The sequence below is a fragment of the Artemia sp. Qi Xiang Cuo genome, chromosome 3 (assembly GCF_049724085.1).
Source record: "Artemia sp. Qi Xiang Cuo chromosome 3, ASM4972408v1, whole genome shotgun sequence".
Lineage (NCBI taxonomy): Eukaryota > Metazoa > Arthropoda > Branchiopoda > Anostraca > Artemiidae > Artemia > Artemia sp. Qi Xiang Cuo.
Genome location: NC_142796.1, coordinates 13,986,791 through 14,007,164, shown reverse-complemented (window position 1 = coordinate 14,007,164; position 20,374 = coordinate 13,986,791).

Here is a 20,374-nt window from a genome sequence, read left to right as displayed (position 1 = left end):
CAGACCCTATTAACCTTTTAAAATAATGTAGCTGTATTCTCTCCATTTCCACCTCCCCCCTCCTTTCGTGTCCTCGTATCTCTGTCCCATTATGTATAACAGGTTCTATTCTGCTTGCAAAAATACGCTTTTGTAGGTTGATATTCCTTGCTCCTATATACTTTATACAACTCTTTAAGAATATGTCAGTTTAAATTTTACCTTGACATGGGGTTTTAACCGATAATCTGGCATAGCAATAATTTTTTCAGAATAACCTACCATGCGTACTAACCGTTTAGTTCTTAAGCTAAAACGACCCAGGCCACCATTTATAACAATGCTATTAAACTATTTATCAGACCCTATTAACCTTTTAAAATAATGTAGCTGTATTCTCTCCATTTCCACCTCCCCCCTCCTTTCGTGTCCTCGTATCTCTGTCCCATTATGTATAACAGGTTCTATTCTGCTTGCAAAAATACGCTTTTGTAGGTTGATATTCCTTGCTCCTATATACTTTATACAACTCTTTAAGAATATGTCAGTTAAACTTTTACCTTGACATGGGGTTTCAACCGATAATCTGGCATAGCAATAATTTTTTCAGAATAACCTACCATGCGTACTAACCGTTTAGTTCTTAAGCTAAAAAAGACCCAGGCCACCATTTATAACAATGCTATTAAACTTTTTATCTGACCCTATTAACCTTTTAAAATAATGTAGCTGTATCCTCTCCAGTCCCCCCCCTTTCGTGTCCTCGTATCTCTGCCCCATTATGTATAGCAGGCTCTATTCTACGTGCAAAAATACGCATTTGTAGGTTGATATTCCTTGCTCCTATATACTTTATACAACTCTTTAAGAATATGTCAGTTAAACTTTTACCTTGACACGGGGTTTCAACCCATAATCTGGCATAGCAATAATTTTTTCAGAATAACCTACCATGCGTACTAACCGTTTAGTTATTAAGCTAAAACGACCCAGGCCACCATTTATAACAATGCTATTAAACTATTTATCAGACCCTATTAACCTTTTAAAATAATGTAGCTGTATTCTCTCCATTTCCACCTCCCCCCTCCTTTCGTGTCCTCGTATCTCTGTCCGATTATGTGTAACAGGTTCTATTCTACTTGCAAAAATACGCTTTTGTAGGTTGATATTCCTTGCTCCTATATACTTTATACAACTCTTTAAGAATATGTCAGTTAAACTTTTACATTGAGACGGGGTTTCAACCCATAATCTTGCATAGCAATAATTTTTTCAGAATAACCTACCATGCTTACTAACCGTTTAGTTCTTAAGCTAAAACGACCCAGGCCACCATTTATAACAATGCTATTAAACTTTTTATCTGACCCTATTAACCTTTTAAAATAATGTAGCTGTATCCTCTCCATTTCCCCCCCCCCCCCTCCTTTCGTGTCCTCGTATCTCTGCCCCATTATGTATAGCAGGTTCTATTCTACTTGCAAAAATACGCTTTTGTAAGTTGATATTCCTTGCTCTTATATACTTTATAAACTCTTTAAGAATATGTCAGTTAAACTTTTACCTTGACATGGGGTTTCAACCGATAATCTGGCATAGCAATAATTTTTTCAGAATAACCTACCATGCGTACTAACCGTTTAGTTCTTAAGCTAAAAAGACCCAGGCCACCATTTATAACAATGCTATTAAAATTTTTATCTGACCCTATTAACCTTTTAAAATAATTTAGCGGTATCCTTTCCATCCCCCCCCTTCTTTCGTGTCCTCGTATCTCTGCCCCATTATGTATAGCAGGTTCTATTCTACTTGCAAAAATAGGCTTTTGTAGGTTCATATTCCTTGCTCCTATATACTTTATACAACTCTTTAAGAATATGTCAGTTAAACTTTTACCTTGACATGGGGTTTCAACCGATAATCTGGCATAGCAATAATTTTTTCAGAATAACCTACCATGCGTACTAACCGTTTAGTTCTTAAGCTAAAAAGACCCAGGCCACTATTTATAACAATGCTATTAAACTTTTTATCTGACCCTATTAACCTTTTAAAATAATTTAGCTGTATCCTCTCCATTTCCACCCCCCTTCTTTCGTGTCCTCGTATCTCTGCCCCATTATGTATAGCAGGTTCTATTCTACTTGCAAAAATAAGCTTTTGTAGGTTGATATTCCTTGCTCCTATATACTTTATACAACTCTTTAAGAATATGTCAGTTAAACTTTTACCTTTACTTGACAATAGAGCTGTGTTTCTTGTCCACTTTCGATTTGAAACAAATCTACAGCCTAGGTAACCATACTAGGTATATATCAAATACTTAAATTTCAATGTGATGAGGAGGGGGTCAGGCTCCAACCTCTAAACCTATGGTGGTTCCAAGTGGGGCTATTATGGCCTCCTGCACACCAGAAAGAGCCAGTGAACTATGTTGGTTCCTACTTTCGAACATCATGGCTAAGCTTCAAGTCCCATGGACAGACTCCTCTTAGTTCCTTCTTTTTAGTGTAGCTCCTCATTATTTTAATGTGACTCCTCCTTCAGGCTCCTGTTTCTTTTTAATATAACTTTACCTACAATAGTAACTTGACATAAATAAGATTCACAAGTTTTATACTGGTAAAGGGAAAACTGAACATAAATATATCAAACCCAGTGATGCACAACCGGCAAGCGTAGGTGGGTTCTAATATAATTGTGTAGGCTATACAACTTTTCCTGCTACCTTTATAAGAATATTGGATGTATTCCATCAGAAATATTCCTTTGGTGAGATTCCAAAACTCGGCCTCTTGCAAAATTTTAATTGAATTGCTGAATTGTGGTATTTTATTTTGCAATATCAATTCAGTCGCAGAAAATTCAGCAATGTCTTTACTGATGCATTTATCATTCTCTATTAACGAATGAAGGCGAAATTTCTAATTTCAGTTATGTTGAACTGCTGATGCCTTAAATTTAGAGTATTTTGATCATGAGAAATTTTGTAAAACTTGAAATCATAACAACTTTAGTAAATTTTGAAGTCAACCGAAAAAATAAGCCAAATTTATTTTTAGGGACTTTTGTAACCTCAAGTCTCAACCATCTTGCAACCTTTTCATTGTCTAGCATTTGATATATTTATGGCTCTACATCCGACATCGAATAATATGTTAGGTTTCAGTTTAAAAAATTTGTCCCCCCCTCCCCCCCAAAAAAAACAAACAAAATGCTATCAATGTTTTGGTGCTTATGTATCCCAAGGGATGCAACAAAAAAATGAACCCAAATTTGTTTATAGCGATTTTTGTACCTTCATGTCCCAATCATCTGACAACCTTTTCATTGTTTAGCATTTGGAGTATTTATGGCTCAACATTAGATAACAAACACTACATTAAGCTTCATTTAAAATGGTTTGCCCCTAAAAAAGCCATAATTTTTTTAACGCTCATGCTTCCCAAGGTTTCATCTCTCTGGCAAATGTTCTATTCTCCGTTATATGGGAAATCCCTTTTTTATAGTTACGTTACCTTGTACCAAAATTTGTACGCCGACAACTTCATTCTCTGGTAGACATATGAAGTGATTTTTATCAGCCCAGATGAGATACAGAAATATATTTAATTTCAAATGCTTGGTATTTTTTTGCAGTCGCACTGATTTTTTTTTTTTTTTTTTCTAACGAGATAAATCTTTATCTTGCCAAAGAAAATATTTTAAGTCTCGTAGCTTCAGTTTTATACCAGAAAATCAGAATATCATTAAGTCGAGGGTGTTTTAAATTTGTGTTTTTTGCGGGGGGGGGGGAAATTAGGGGACTAAAAAAATAGGCTTGGGAAATATTTGTTTCTGGTTGGTTTGAAGCTTATCAAAAAGTTTGTCTGACAAATACTTGTTCATCTGTACGTCATTACCCCCCTTTTTTAACGTTGAGATGCCCCTTCCTTAGTAAGTATTTTGCTTGTTGTTTGGTCTTGGACAAGAAACAGGCCTTTCTCTTCCAATTTACACCAAAATACCGTTAAAAAAAGTCTGCTGGGATAAGTTGATATATTATTCTTGTACCACCTCGAGGGTTGTTTTATATATATATATATATATATATATATATATATATATATATATATATATATATATATATATATATATATATATATATATATATATATATATATATATATATATATATATATATATATATATATATATATATATATATATATATATATATATATGTATGAATAAGCAAAAAAGGCACCCACCTTGCTGATCATTTTCTTATCTCCGTAATGCCAGTTAGGGTATATGCACAAGTTTCAAACATATATGCAACATGTGGGGACAAATTTTAATAGTTTAAGGTAGCAATTTCTTCATAGCCTTTTGGATCAAGCTCAGTAAGGACTTCTCCCTGAGATACGACATTGAATAGTTTGGGAGCTTTCTAAAAACGTTTTGAGTCTGTCAAGGTCAATAACCCTTATGGCTGTAATATGAACATACGAGATCATATTCAGTAACACTAAAAGTATTTTAGGACCATTTGCAATATAATAATCTACTTGAAAATAAATTAAAAAATAATTCGATAAATTAGATCTATGCACAAATCTTAAATCTATTAGATAATTGATTTAATCTATCTATTAGATAATCTATTAGATCTATTAAATAAATTAAAAAAATCTATTAGTTAAATTAAATAAAATGGTCTCTATGCACCATAGTTTTGAATTAAATTTTGAAAAAACCAGCCGACCTTCTCAACTACTTTATCTCCAAAAAAGTTAGCTTTGAAAAAAAACAGCCGACCTTTCCGACTACTTTATCTAAAAAAAATGTATATAACATAAGATGATATCCAGCCATTCCTCTCTTTCAAACAGGGCTGTATCCTAGATTTTTATTTGGTGGGATTATTATTTTTTTGGGCGGGGGGGGGTAAAAATAACTTCAAAAAACATATAAAAAAATGTTTTTACTCATTTTTGTTACGTTTTTACGAGTATGACAAATATTCCGGGGGGGGGGGGCACCCCCTTCCCCATCTTTATTACAGTTTAGAATGTATTGTACTCGTTACCATTCAAACACTTCCTGCTTCAGAATCTCTGGGACTCGAGCCTCCAGTAGATCTAGGAAAAAATCTATTCACATAATTGGTCGTCTCGGTAGCTCAAAGCCTAATTTCGTATCTAGGAGGAAGGTTTACGGGGTTTGAACCCCCCCCCCTACCCCGAAACTTTGTTCGGATCGTAAAAACATAAAAAAAATGCATATAATCAATGTTGCGTTTCAAAAGTTGTTTTGTATCCCCTCAACAAAATCCTTGATACACCCTTGTCTTAGCCAGTCACTAATCTTTAACTCTGACATTTATATAGCATTTATGTAATTTTCAAATATAGCATTTATGTGTTTTATTTATGCAATTGATACTTGAAGTGAGTGTTTCTCATTATATAGTAAGGGTTAGTGGGTTTCAAATCCTCAGAAGGGAGGAGGGGGTTTACCCGGTTTGGACCCCCCCCCCCAAAAAAAAAAAAAATTGTCCGAATCTCGCAAAAGTAACAGAAATTAATATAAAAAAAAATTTGCAAACAGTGACCTTGATAATCACTAATTTTTTGCAGTCAGTGGGTCTTTTGTTACAGACCTTGTAATTGCGAAACAGGACATAAAGGGGTCACAAGACCTTTGTAAATATTGTAGTTTTAGTTTCCGACTTTGTTAAGTGAAGAGCGATTAGAAAAATGGAAATGAAATGCGATGTAACATCGTTTTTTGCACCCAAGCGAACAAGGTTAGTTATTTCTAAAATTGACGTAAGCGCGTCGTCTGCTGATTATTTATCTGCCCCTGCGGGCTTAAATAACACGGAAGTGGTTGCTGATACTCAGGTTAAACTTGAGAACGCTAAACTTGATTCAAATTCCAGTCCATTCGATACAGTCACTTCCAAACGACATCGGACGGTTTGTCCACAAATCGTCGTCACTCGACACAGCGTCCAAAATTCGTCTGCTAAAATGTCCAGGAAATCCAGATATTGGATGTACTTTTCTAATCATAGGCAGCGCGCTAGCGCTGGCTGAGTAAAGAACGATGGGGGCACAATGTGTTTTTTTTTCTCCAGACCCGGGCACTTCGTATCGAAAGAGTTGTCGTAGATAGTTCGAAAAGGGCTCATTCGATTGCAAATTGGAGTGGCTAGTGCCCTTTTTAATAGTCAAAAGTGATTGGAGGGCAACTCACCCCCCACCCACGCCCATCCTTCCCCCACACACATCCAATCAAAATTTTGAGATAACCATTTTGTTCAGTGCAATTTATTTACAAACAGCCAATATCTTTCTGAGGTGGACACTCCCCAAAAACCCTAGGGATAAGGGTTCTCATTTATGCACTGAGGATATATGCGGTTTTTATAGATTGTGTTGTCGTAGAAACTACAAAACAGGCTCATTCGATTTTAAATTCGAAGGGCTAGTCCCCTTTTTAATATTCGAAAGTGATTGGACGGCAACTACCCCCCCCCCACGCCCATCATTCCCCCAAACACATCCAATCAAAATTTTGAGATAGCCATTTTGTTCAGTGTAGTTGATTTCCAGATAGAAATATGTTTTTGAGAGGAGGACACTCCCCTGCAACCCTAGGGGCAAGGGTTTTAAGTTATGCCCAGGGTGCATATAAGGTTTTTATAGAAGGTATTGTCGTAGAAACTACAAAGAAGGCTCATTCGATTGGAAATTCAAAGGGCTAGTGCCCTTTCTAATAGTCGAAATTGATTGGACGGTAACTAACCCCCCTCTCAAGCCCACGTTTTCCCCAAACACATCCAATCAAAATTTTAAGATAGCCATTTTGTTCAACGCAGTTTAAAGTTCTGGAAATTAGGTCTTTGGGGATGACAACCCCCTCACAACCCTCAGGACAAGGATTGTAAGTTATGCCCTGAAGGGCATATAAAGTTTTTATAGAAAGCGTTGTTGTAGAAACTTCAAAAAGGGCTCATTCGATTAAAAATTGAAATGGATTGTGCCCTTTTTAATAGTCGAAAGTAATTGCAAGGCAACTAACACCCCTTCCACGACCACCATTTCCTCAAACACATCCAGTCAAAATTTTGAACTAACCATTTTGTTCCACACAGTTAAAGTTCAGGAAATTATACCTTTGAGCAGGACACTCCCCTCACAGTCTTCAGAGCAAGGGTTATAAGTTATGTCCTGGGGGCATATAAGTTTGTATTGAAATATTTGTCTTAGAAATTTGAAAAAGGGCTCATTCGATTGGAAATTGAAATGGCTAGTGCTCTTTTTAAAAGTCAAAAGTCATCTGAGGCCAACTAGCCCCCCTCTTTCACCCATCTTTTCACCAAATGCATCCAATACAAACGTCTAGATATCCGTTTTGCTCAGTGTTGTATATATCCAGATCTAAATTATGTTTTTGAGGAGGACGTTCCCCCACAGCCCTCAGGTCAAGAGTCGCAAGTTATGCCCTGGGGACATATAAGGTTTTTACTGAACGCGTCGTCGTAGAAACTTCAAAACGGGCTCATTCCATTGGAAATTGAAATGGCTAGTGCCCTTTTTAATAGTCAAAAATGATTGGAATGCAATTAATACCCTTTCCACGCCCACCAATTCCCCAAACAAATCCGATAAAAATTTTGAGATATCCATTTTGTTCCACGCAGTTTAAAGTTCAGGAAATTATATCTTTGAGCAGGACACTCTGCCCACAGTCTTCAAGGTAAGGGTTATAAGTTATGCCCTGGGGGCATAGAAGGTTTTTATTGAAATGTGTGTCTAGAAATTTGAAAAAAGGCTCATTGGATTGGAAATTCAAAAGGCTAGTGCCTTTTTTAATAGTCCAAAGTGATTGGAGGGCAACTAACCTCCCTCTCACGCCCACCATGTCCCCCAACACCGCCCATAAAAATTTTTAGATAGCCAGTCTATTCAACACAGTTGAAAGTTTTGGAAATTAGCTCTTTAAGGATGACAACCCATCCCCCCACAACCCTCCGGATAAGGGTCTTAAGTTATGACTTAGGAGCATGTAAGGTTTTTATTGAAAGCGATGTTGTAAAAACATCCAAAAGGGCTCATTCAATTGAAAATTGAAAGGGCTATTGCCCTTTTAATAGTCACAAGTGATTGAAGGGCAACAAACCCCCCTCTTACGCCCATCATCTTCCCAAACACATCCAATTAAAATTTTGAGATATCCATTTTGTTCAACGTATTCGAAAGTTCTGAAAATTAGGTCTTTTAGGATGATAACCCCATCAGAGCTTTCAGTGCAAGGGCTGTAAGTTATGCCCTGGGGGCATATAAGGTTTGTATAGAAAGTTGTTGTAGAAATTTCAAAAGGGGCTTATTTGATTGGAAATTGAAATTGCCCTTTTTAATAGTCGAAAGTGAGTGGAGAGTAATTAACCCCCCACTTATGTCCTCCATTTCCCCAAACACATTCAATCAAATTTTAGAGATAGCCATTTTGTTCAACGTAGTTGAAAGTTCTGGAAATTATGTATTTAAGGATGACAAACTCCCCAGAGTCCCCAGGGCTAAGGTTGTAAGTTATGCCCTGGGGGCATATAAGGTTTTTAATGACAGAGTTGTCGTAAAAACTTCAAAAGGGACATTTTCAATTGGAAATTGAGAGGGCTAGTGCCCTTTTTAATAGTTGAAAGTGATTGGACGGTAACTAACTCCTCTCTCACGCCCACCATTCCCCCAAACACACCCAATCAAAATTTTCAGATAGCCATTTTGTTCAACGTAGTAGAAAGTTCTGTAAATTAGGTCTGTGAGGATGACAACCCCCCCCCCCCAGCCCTCAGGACAAGGGGTGTAATTTATACCCTGCGGACATATAACATTTTTTTTGAAAGCTCTGTCGTATAATCTTCAAAAGGGTTCATTTGATTGGAAATTGAAAGGGCTAGTGCCTTTTGTAATAGTTGAAAGTGATTGGAGAAAGACTAACACCCCTCTCACGCCCACCATTTTCCCAGACACATCCAATCGAAATTTTGAGATAGCCATTTTGTTTAACGTAGTTGAAAGGTCTGGAAATTAGGACTTAGAGGATGACAACCACCCTCACAGCCCTTAGGGTAAGAGTTGTAATTTATGCCCTGGGGGCATATAAGGTGTTTGTAGGAAGTGTTGTCGCAGAAACTCAAAAAGGGCTCATTCGATTGGAAATCGAAAGGCTTAGTGCCCTTTTAATAGTCAAAAGTGATTGGAAAGCTTACAATTTTTATAGTAAAGATCGATGTGGATATAATGTATTATTTTTCTGTTGTTGTTGTTGTTTAGACCAGGGCACTTTGTATCGAAGGAGTTGTCGTAGGAACTTTGAAAAGGGCTTATTCGATTGAAAATAGAAAGGGCTGATGCCATTTTCAATAGTCGAAAGTGATTGGAGGAAAACTAATCCCACACCCACCCACCCAATTGCCATTATTTTTATAAAATAAAATTTTCCATAATATTATATAAAAATTTACGGTATTGATGCTTATTACCAATTAGGCTCCTCAGCAGTATCCCAAGAAAGACTGACTGTTTTATGTTCAAACTTTTGGGGCTGTTTCTGCTCTTAAAATTTAATCAAATCAAAATAGCGTAAGTGTATCCAAGCTATCAAAGAAAGTAAACAGATTTTTTGCGAATGGTATCAAGTTTTTCATTTCAGGTCAACTACTAGACGAGGTATGAAACTAAATTAAACACTTCTATTTTTGTCCAGATTTTTTAAGAGGGTGTACGTTGTTAAAAATTGCTGAAAATTTTTCTCCAGCGTACAAATAGCAGGCCAAACTATAAATCTTTAAAAAAACGAAAAGATTTAAAGTATTACTTTCTTTTTCTCTGAAAAGACTATGTCAATATAAAACGAACGGAAATTAGTTAAAAAAAAACTTTTTCCACAAAATAAGTTTTTCAAAGAAAAGTAAAAAACTCCATTAAACAAAAATGAGCCAAAATAAAATCAAATATTCTACCAAGCGTGAAACTACCACAAATCAGCATCGATAAATAAACGAAACCCAAAACGAACAGAAATTACAATAAATAACCGATTCAAACTCAAAACGAGCAGGAATTAACATAAGTTGGACTGTAAACCACTATGCCTTCCCAAGGCCAGAACATAATTTGCACTTTATTGAAAAAATATAAATGAATGTGTATTGTCAGTTTAATATAAATATACTGATATTTAGTAATCAAAATCTTAATATTATTTGATTTATTAAAGTTATAAAAGTAAAAACATTTATATTTTTTCGGTAAAGTGCAAATTTTGTTCTGGCCTTGGGAAGGCATAGGGGTTTTGCGCCCAACTTATGTTTATTTCTGCTCGTTTTGAGTTTAACTCGGTTATTCATTGTAATTTCTGTTCCTTTTGGGTTTCATTTATTTATCGATGTTGATTTGTGGTAGTTTCACGCTTGGTAGATTATTTTATTTTATTTTTGCTCATTTTTGTTTAATGGAGTTCTTTATTTTTCTTTGAAAAACTTATTTTGTGGAAAAAGTTTTTTAAATTAATATCTGGAAAAAGAAAGTTGAAGTTTCAGTTCGGTTGGCTGATTCGCTTCAACTGGTTGTCCTATTCGCCAACTGAGGACGGTGATTTTCGTCGATTCTGTCTTCTTTTTTCGTCCGAAAGAGCTGCCAAAGGCAGCCACCTGCGCTTAGGTAACCTTGTCAGCAAACCCTTCAGGAACTGGAAGGATGCAATTGAATGCTACACAAGTCACCAACAAACACAGTTTTACTAAAAATATACTTTAACCACAGACACCTTCATTTCTGTTGCGGAGAAAAGGCTAGGAAACATCATCAACCAGATAGCTACAGCAAGGGCAGCGCAGGCTCAGGAAAATCGTCATTAACTGAGACCGATTGTTGAAACTGTAATATTTTGCGGAAGGCAACAGCTTGCATTTCGGGTTACGGAAAATTCCCGTCAATCTCAAGGATCCAGAACCATCTCAAAATGATGGCCAAAATGATTTCCGAGCTCTCTTATGACTAAGGCAAAGGGTTGGCGAAGAAAGTCTGATGAAACATCTTCTTCCTGCAGCAGCAATTGCTACGTATGCTTCTCCAAAGGTTCAGAATGGTCTGATTGCCGCTTGTGGAGACATTCTTCAACAGTTCATTGCCGAAAAAGTAAACGCAAGTCCTTGCTTTTCGGTGCTTGCTGGCGAAACGGCGGGCGTTTCCAATATGGAGTAGCTAAGTAGCTATGTGGTTGCATCCGCTACACATCTGTTGGAAATCTTCACGAGGATTTTCTTGGTTTCGTCCCAGTTACGGATCTATCTGGACAAGGTCTCGCTTCGGCAATTCTGCATTTTTTGGAAAGCCTTGTGCTTGATCTAAACAAGAGGGTTGGCCAGGTTTAGCGTGGCAGCGATGAGCGGCCATCTAAGGGGCGGTCAGGCCGTTATACGACAACAGTATACGAAAAATGGGGTTCAATACCGCTCTCTAGGGCTATAATAAAAGAAAGGTTGAGGTGGCTAGGGCACGTTGTGCGGATGAAGGATGACAGATTGCCGAAGATTGTTCTTTTCGGCCAACCGTCTAAGGCTAAACGGAAAGCAGTTTATCCTCGTCTGGAGTGAAAGGACGTCACAACAAAATATTTAACAGAAATGGGAACTTCTTGGGAGGTTGTAAAAAGGGAGGCTTTGAATAGATTGGGATGGAGGAGGAGCGTGCGTAGCTGTGTTGGCCTCAGGTGGCTTGGTGCTGCTATGAGTTGTTAGCAGTAGTAGTAGTAGTATCCAAAGGCACTTTACGTCCACTGTAGTGCACATAGTCTCAACCTTGTAATTTCATCTGTCTGTTCTATTCCAGATTTTAAGCATTTCTTTGGAACCTTGTCGCAAATTTGCACTTTCTACAGTGCTTCGCCGCTCAGAACCCAAAATCTGAAAGAATAGATCAACGAACTCTCGCCGGATTCGCGAAAACAGAACCTGACCGGACTCTGCAAAACAAGATGGGTCGAGCGCCATGATTCAGTTATGCGTTTTCTTGAGCTCTACCAGCCAATTCTGTTTTCTCTCGAAGCTCTTGAGGAGAGCAGCAACACAGAAAGTGTGGACGACATGAACCAGTCACAGTTCGTTATGTGTCTCCATGTCGTAAAGGAACTTTTCTGCCTGACGCCACCTTTGCGCAAGACTCGAAAAAAAAAACTGCTCCTTAAATGTTCAAAAGTATGCCTAGTGGTGGACGCGCCCTCGTTTGCAAGGGGCGGACTGACGGTCTCCACGGTTGATCGTTAGACTAAGTCCACGGGAAGAATTTTTTTGTAAACTCCCCCCCCCCGAACGAAAATCCTGGTTACGGCCCTGGAGTATACGTTGCTATTTTTTTTATCGTGCTTATGCCTGTTGTCTGACAGAATCTTCTGCTAATTTTATTATAAAATTTTCATTACCAGGATTTCAGCCATTACATGATATGCACTTTCTTTAGATATGCAAGCTTTTGATATGCACATGGTCTTTTTAATAGGCTTTTAATGGTCTCAAGGGATTTATGAAGTTCAGTTGTAGGAAAAACATGGTTCCAACTAATCATTCGTTTAAGTGAATATCAAGAGGGGAGGGGGGGGTCCATCTTGTTTGGAAGCGTTATTTATGGTAGTTCAGTGTGCTGCTTCTCAGATGTGCTTTGTATCAAACACTTGATACTAATTGACCGAAAGTAAGGAGGGATCTTAATAAAACAAAAAAAAACTTATTTATGTAACATATAGGTGACATCAGAAAAATGTACTTTTTAGACTACTTCCAAATATGTAGAAATCGTTAACTTCATTGAAGAAAACTTCAGCTGTAACGATCCATTTTTTCTTGGGATATTTCGGTCATTTCAAAGGATTTCGTTTCAAAAGTTAAAAGATCTATATAAATCAGGGAATAATAACAATAAATCCAAATACATCGACATATACCCCAATAAAACAAAAACACTAGAAGGAAAATGATGAACAGCCGCCCATCGATTACCCTCCTACCGATACGAACAACCGGGAAAATTATATTTTAAAATAAGGGGAGTCCAGGATTTTTTCGTGCGGGGATACTAAAAAACGCATAAAAAATTTGTTTACATACATTTTTGTTACGTTTTTACGAGTTGAGCAATTTTTTGGGGAGTGGAGGGGGATCAAAATCTTCCTGTGGCTTTGTTAACTTGTTTGTGGCTTCTTTTGTTGTAACTAATTTAACCCTTTCAGAAACCTCAGTATATCGAATTTTCGTTGGACCATGTTTGAAATTCTCTATTCACATTTTGACATTTGGGTCACATTTGACAAAAGGACCAGGCCCGTTTAATGCTGTTTCTGGCTCCAAAATTTCAAGCCATGACCAAATGACGGTGTTTCAAAGCGGAATAGTTAGAATGGCTACAAATCTCATTCCATAGAGTGTTCAGAAACATTTCATCCTGTGAATAAAACCATATTTGCTTCTCTTTGAGTTAGAGCAAAGAAAATCTCCCTCAATGATGACTGGCTTACCATATCTCCTGGGCCAAATAGACCTTTTCAAACTGGCCATGTAAACCACCTGGTGCTATGCTTACATGGTTCCTGAGTTTTCCAGAAAAAATGGGTTCTCCAAAATATTGCTGGAGATTAAAATTATTCAAAATGAATGTTTTGTATTTCTTGCTAATGTTTGTTCATTTCCACTAATTGATGTTTTGGAAAATTTTCAAGAATCCCAGAAAATTATTACACAATCTAAGCACTGCCTTTGCTACAAAACCTTTAAGAGGAGAGTAAGAAACTGACACACACTTTTTAAGTTTGTTCAACTTTATCAGAGGATATCATTATAATTGAACCCTCGTGTAACTGAACCCCTGTTACTGAGCCCTCGTGCAACTAAGCCCCCGTTCAACTGAACCCCTGCAACTGTACGCCCGTGCAGCTGAACCCAAGTTAATTTCTTGGGTTTTATCAACTGCTATTAGAGAGCAGTTGTTTACGCAAAGAAGATATATTTGGCAGAAGGACCTGATATACCACTAGTGAATCATTTCCTAGGTCTTTTGCCTTAGTTGTGTCTGTTGAACTCTCTTTTAAAATAATAAACAAATGGGTTTTCAGGGGTATTAAGGGAGACAGGTTGAACTAAGTAATAGAACTTGCTTAGTGTCAGCTTCGGAAATATGTTTGACAAGGTCACATACGGTCTTCAAATATTACCATAGGTGAAGTATGGCACTTGAATGGGAATCCAATGAAATTTTGTTATGAACTTTATAACTCAGTAAAAAAAAACTGATCATCTTAAAAGTATCCGAGAACCATCTTTAAATAAATTCTATAAATAAAGTTCTATAGCATAACTGCTGTTTTGTTCTGTTCGATTTTCATGAAACCGAAGCTGTCACTCACGAACTCACCTTAATAATAAAGCTATTGAGAAATAAGAAAGTTTACTAGACTCATCTCTGACTGTTTAAAATTACAATAAATATTTATTTTTCAAAAAGAAAAATAGGATTAAAATTTGAAATCGGTTTTGCGCAAGGAATGAAAGATTTGTTCATAAAAGTGGTTATTATAGTAATGACCGAAACCAAATTTATGCTTTGCATAGGGACACAAATGGGTGGGGGGGAAATCACCTCGGTAGTTTTCACAAATACTTTTTTGGCACTTAAGAAAGACCAAAAATTGCCGTCCTCTTCTGGATTTTGAGTTTTTTTGTAACTTTAGTTAAAAAACACAAAAAATATTGAAAATAATCTCAGTACGGCAGTTTTTCGTCACCAAAACGCAAGTACAGGGTAAATGAGACCGAGGCCTATTGCTCAGTGCTGAATACTGAACATTACTTCTTACATATTACTGAAAAGCTACAATTTGCTCTTTTGTTGTTGCAGCATGAAAAATACAGAAAAATAAAAAAGGGAAAAATTTTCAAAATTTAGTAAAATTATTAGCTTAGTATAACTGCAAATATCAAGAAAACTTACATATTATTTAAACTTACTGATTGTATATGATACATACTGATAAGTTTGTGTAGATATTACATAAACTTACTGACTATCATAATACTGAAGAGTCACAATTTGCCCTTATGTTGTTGCTTGCAACATGACAATTTTATTGTTCGAAAACAATCAATTTCACAGGTAAAATGTATCAGTTTTTCTTCTCTTTGGAGTCTGTGATGAAAAGGAGAAAAAATATGTAAAACACTATTATAAAAAAGAAGAATACTAGAAATTTAGTAAAATTAGGAGCTTATCAAAACTGAAAAATAAATCTAGTCAATTACATATTACGTTAACTTACTGACTTCGTAAGAAATGGATTTATGTACATATTACATAAAATGAGTGATTGCATATTACCGAAAAGTCACAATTTCCTCTTTTGTTTTTGCTACAAGACAATAGTACTATTAAAAAAAACAATAAATTGCACAGGTGCAATGTATTTATTCTGCTTCTCCTTGGATTCTGTGATGAAAAGGATGATAAATATAGAAAACGCTAAAACAAAAAAGAAGAAGGCTAGAAAATTAGGAGCTTATCAAAGCTGAAAAAAATGAGTAAAGTACATATTACGTTTAATTACTGACTTCGTATGATAAAGATTTATGTACATATTATGTAAAACGAGTGATTACATATTCCCGAAAAGTCACAATTTCCTCTTTTGTTTTTGCTAGAAGACAATAGTACTATTAAAAAAAACAATAAATTGCACAGGTGAAATGTATTTATTCTGCTTCTCCTTGGAGTCTGGGATGAAAAGGATAAAAAATATAGAAAACGCTAAAATAAAAAAGAAAATAATTTCTGAGACCACACTGGCTAATCATGATAAACAAAAAATCGCGAAGAAAGGAAACGAGGACAATTAACAGCCAGTGAAAAAATTGAAAAATTATGCAAATATTTCGGTCAAGACCTCCGCTTGACCGTCCTCAGTGCAGAATAAAACTGATAAAAATATAAAAACCAAACCTTAAAATGAAAACACGAAACTAAAATTGGACGACCCTTTCCTAGTAACGGTGAAAGGGTAACTGAATAAAAAACACAAGTCTAAATGGCATTTCAGAATTTCATTTTGCGTAAAGCACTTTTAAAGGCTGATCGCTTTCCAGTTTGATTGTTATCGGAGACTCTATTCGATTGCACAATATAACTTTGTGGATGTATGTAAAAACGATCAGAATTAATAATTTTGTCATAAATGGGACTTAGAAAAGTTTCTCCAGTGTCTCTATTAAGAGCTACCTTTTGGTGAATGTGCTTTTTTATTTCAACTGCCTCCCTGAAAACTTGCGTGAGACCTTTAACGGGGGCAACGATAGAGGCCTCGTCAAACAAAATGAAATGGTGTGGATTCTCGTACACATGTTGCGCCAAGGCGGAATCAAAAAGCTCAGGCCTTTGGCGTAACCTCATTGCCTTGTCAATTGAGGACTTGTGCTCAGATAACCTCTCCCCCAATTGCTGTTGGGTTCTACCAACATAAAAACAGCCACAAGAACAAGGAATTCTATAAACACCACTACCCAGAATGGGGCTGGTTTTATCTTTGCCGTTGTTAAAAAAGTTCTGTGTAATATTTGAATTTTTAAAGGCGACGCTAAGTTTATGTTTTTTAAGGATTCTTTTCAATTTGTCACTCAATTTAGGAATGTAGGGTAGAACAGTGAAAAGTTTCTTATCATCCACCAATGGGACGGTATCTGTTGGGGCTTGTGGACCTGATGCCCTCCCCTCTGCCTTTTTTCGTCTTCTGTCTATAATGGTCTCAAGTAATTTAATAGGGTAGCCATTGCAAAATAAAATGTCCTTAATATAGTTCAATTCTGAGTCTATGGGAGCCTCTGAGCATATTCTTATTACTCGGTCAACCAAAGATATAACGACTCCTCTTTTTATGCAAGGAGAGTGGTTGGAGGAAAAATGCAAATACCTATCGTTATGCGTATGCTTTCTATAAATAGAAAATTCAAGGCCAGGAGACTTATTGAAAATTAAAACATCTAGAAAAGGAAGTTTGTGATTATGTTCTAGCTCTAAAGTGAACTGAAGGTTAGAGTCCAAAGTGTTTAGATGAGTTAAGAAGGAGTTAAGTGACTCTCCTCCGTGCTCCCACAGAGAAATAATATCATCGACAAACCTACCCCAGAAACAGTGTTTTATCGGAAAATTTTCCAGAGCAGAGATTTCTATGAATTCCATATAAAAAGTTGCCAAAAATGGTGAAAGACTTGTACCCATGGGTAAACCCCTAATTTGGGTGAAAAATTGATTATTATATCGGAAATTTGAGGAGGAACTATTGTAAAGGCGGACGAGACGCATAATAGTTTCTATATCCAGTGTTTTGTAGTCCATTTGATCAATATTATCTTCTAATTTCCTTCGAAGAGCTAGTTCACATTTTTTAATATCGCAAGATATATACATAGGAATGGCATCAAAACTGGCCAAAATTGTATCTTTTTTTATTTCAATGTCTTTTAATTTTTCCACACGGTGAACTGAATTTCTTATGTATGAAGTTTTCGTTTGCATAAGGGGGCCAAAAAGTGTTGGCAACCATTTCCCTAATCTGGCAGTCGGAGAGCTATAAGAAGCCACAATTGGGCGTAGAGGGACTCCATCTTTGTGGATTTTTGGGAGCCCGTAAAATTTAGGAGCTGAACAACCTTTAGGGTAAAATAATTTATACATTTGTGGAGTAAAAGTGTTCTACCCTACATTCCAAAATTGAGTGACAAATTGAAAAGAATCCTTAAAAAACATAAACTTAGCGTCGCCTTTAAAAATTCAAATATTACACAGAACTTTTTTAACAACGGCAAAGATAAAACCAGCCCCATTCTGGGTAGTGGTGTTTATAGAATTCCTTGTTCTTGTGGCTGTTTTTATGTTGGTAGAACCCAACAGCAATTGGGGGAGAGGTTATCTGAGCACAAGTCCTCAATTGACAAGGCAATGAGGTTACGCCAAAGGCCTGAGGTTTTTGATTCCGCCTTGGCGCAACATGTGTACGAGAATCCACACCATTTCATTTTGTTTGACGAGGCCTCTATCGTTGCCCCCGTCAAAGGTCTCACGCAAGTTTTCAGGGAGGCAGTTGAAATAAAAAAGCACATTCACCAAAAGGTAGCTCTCAATAGAGACACTGGAGAAATTTTTCTAAGTCCCATTTATGAAAAAATTATTAATTCTGATCGTTTTTACATACATCCACAAAGTTATATTGTGCAATTGAATAGAGTCTCCGATAACAATCAAACTGGAAAGCGAACAGCCTTTAAAAGTGCTTTACGCAAAATGAAAGTCTGAAATGCCATGTAGACTTGTGTTTTTTATTCAGTTACCCTTTCACCGTTACTAGGAAAGGGTCGTCCAATTTTAGTTTCGTGTTTTTATTTTAAGGTTTGGTTTTTATATTTTTATCAGTTTTATTCTGCACTGAGGACGGTCAAGCGGAGGTCTTGACCGAAATATTTGCATAATTTTTCAATTTTTTCACTGGCTGTTAATTGTCCTCGTTTCCTTTCTTCGCGATTTTTTGTTTAATAAAAAAGAAGAAGGCTAGAAAATTAGGAGCTTATCAAAACTGAAAAAAATGAGTAAATTACATATTACGTTTACTTACTGACTTCGTATGATATAGATTTATGTAAATATTATGTAAAACGAGTGATTACATATTCCCGAAAAGTCACAATTTCCTATTTTGTTTTTGCTAAAAGAAAATAGTAATATTAAAAAAAAATTCACAGGTAAAATGTATTTATTCTGCTTCTCCTTGGAGTCTGTGATGAAAAGGATAATAAATATAGAAAACGCTAAAATAAAAAAGAAGAATGCTAGAAAATTAGGAGCTTATCAAAACTGAAAAAAATGAGTAAATTACATATTACGTTTACTTACTGACTTCGTATGATATAGATTTATGTACATATTATGTAAAACGAGTTATTACATATTCCCGAAAATTCACAATTTCCTATTTTTTTTTTGCTAGAATACAATAGTACTATTAAAAAAAAATTCACAGGTACAATGTATTTATTCTGCTTCTCCTTGGAGTCTGTGATGAAAAGGATGATAAATATAGAAAACGCTAAAACAAAAAAGAAGAATGCTAGAAAATTAGGAGCTTATCAAAACTGAAAAAAATGAGTAAATTACATATTACGTTTACTTACTGACTTCGTATGATATAGATTTATGTACATATTATGTAAAACGAGTGATTGCATATTACCGAAAAGTCACAATTTCCTCTTTTGTTTTTGCTAGAAGACACTAGTACTATTCAAAAAACAATAAATTGCACAGGTGAAATGTATTTATTCTGCTTCTCCTTGGAGTCTGTGATGAAAAGGATAAAAAATATAGAAAACGCTAAAATAAAAAAAAGAAGAATGCTAGAAATTTAATAAAATCAGGAGCTTATCAAAAGTGCAAAAATGTAGTAAACTTACATATTACGGTAACTTACTGATTACATATGATAAAGTCTTATGTACATATTGCATGAAATTAGTGACTACACATTAGTGAAGAGTCACAAATAGCAACTGAATTACAGCTTGTAAATTTTAGACAAGGTCAAGATTCTGCTAAGTAGTCGCTCATTTTGACAGAATTACAATTTAGGGAGATTTTTTTCACTCCTCCCAACCTCACCCCCTGTATCTTGAAAAATCAATTCGTTAGGGGCTATTTTCAGCGAAAAATATCTTATTTTATTGAGAAACTGAAGAAACGACAAATTTTCCCTCCTATGTTTTCATAAATACATTTATCCTTTCCGCTTGCCACTCATACCTTTTTGTGAATTGACACCACTTTGCAGATTACTGAATTTCTGTTTACTTTACATAACTTTTTGATACTCCAAAATTGATTGGCTATCTAATAATTTTTGACGAATCCTAATGTAGCCCTTTGTATCAAAAATTTCCGTTTTAGACCATTTTTCTGAACCAGGTTGTGACAACAGATTACTGGAATATCAAGATATTTGCACAACTTTTTGATGCTTTTCAATGGATTGGCTATCCCGAAATTTTTGACTAATGCTATTTTAGCCCTTTGTATAAATTTTGTTTTCATTTTACATTATATTTCTGAACCAGGTCTTGACAGCAGATTACTGGAATTTCAATATGTTCTGCACAACTTTTTGATGCTTTTAAATGGATTGGCTATCTCAAAATTTTTGACCAATACTATTTTAGCCCTTTGTATAAAAAAATTTCGTTTTACATCATATTTCTGAACCAGGTCTTGACAGCAGATTACTAGAATTTAAATATATTTTGCACAACTTTTTGATACTT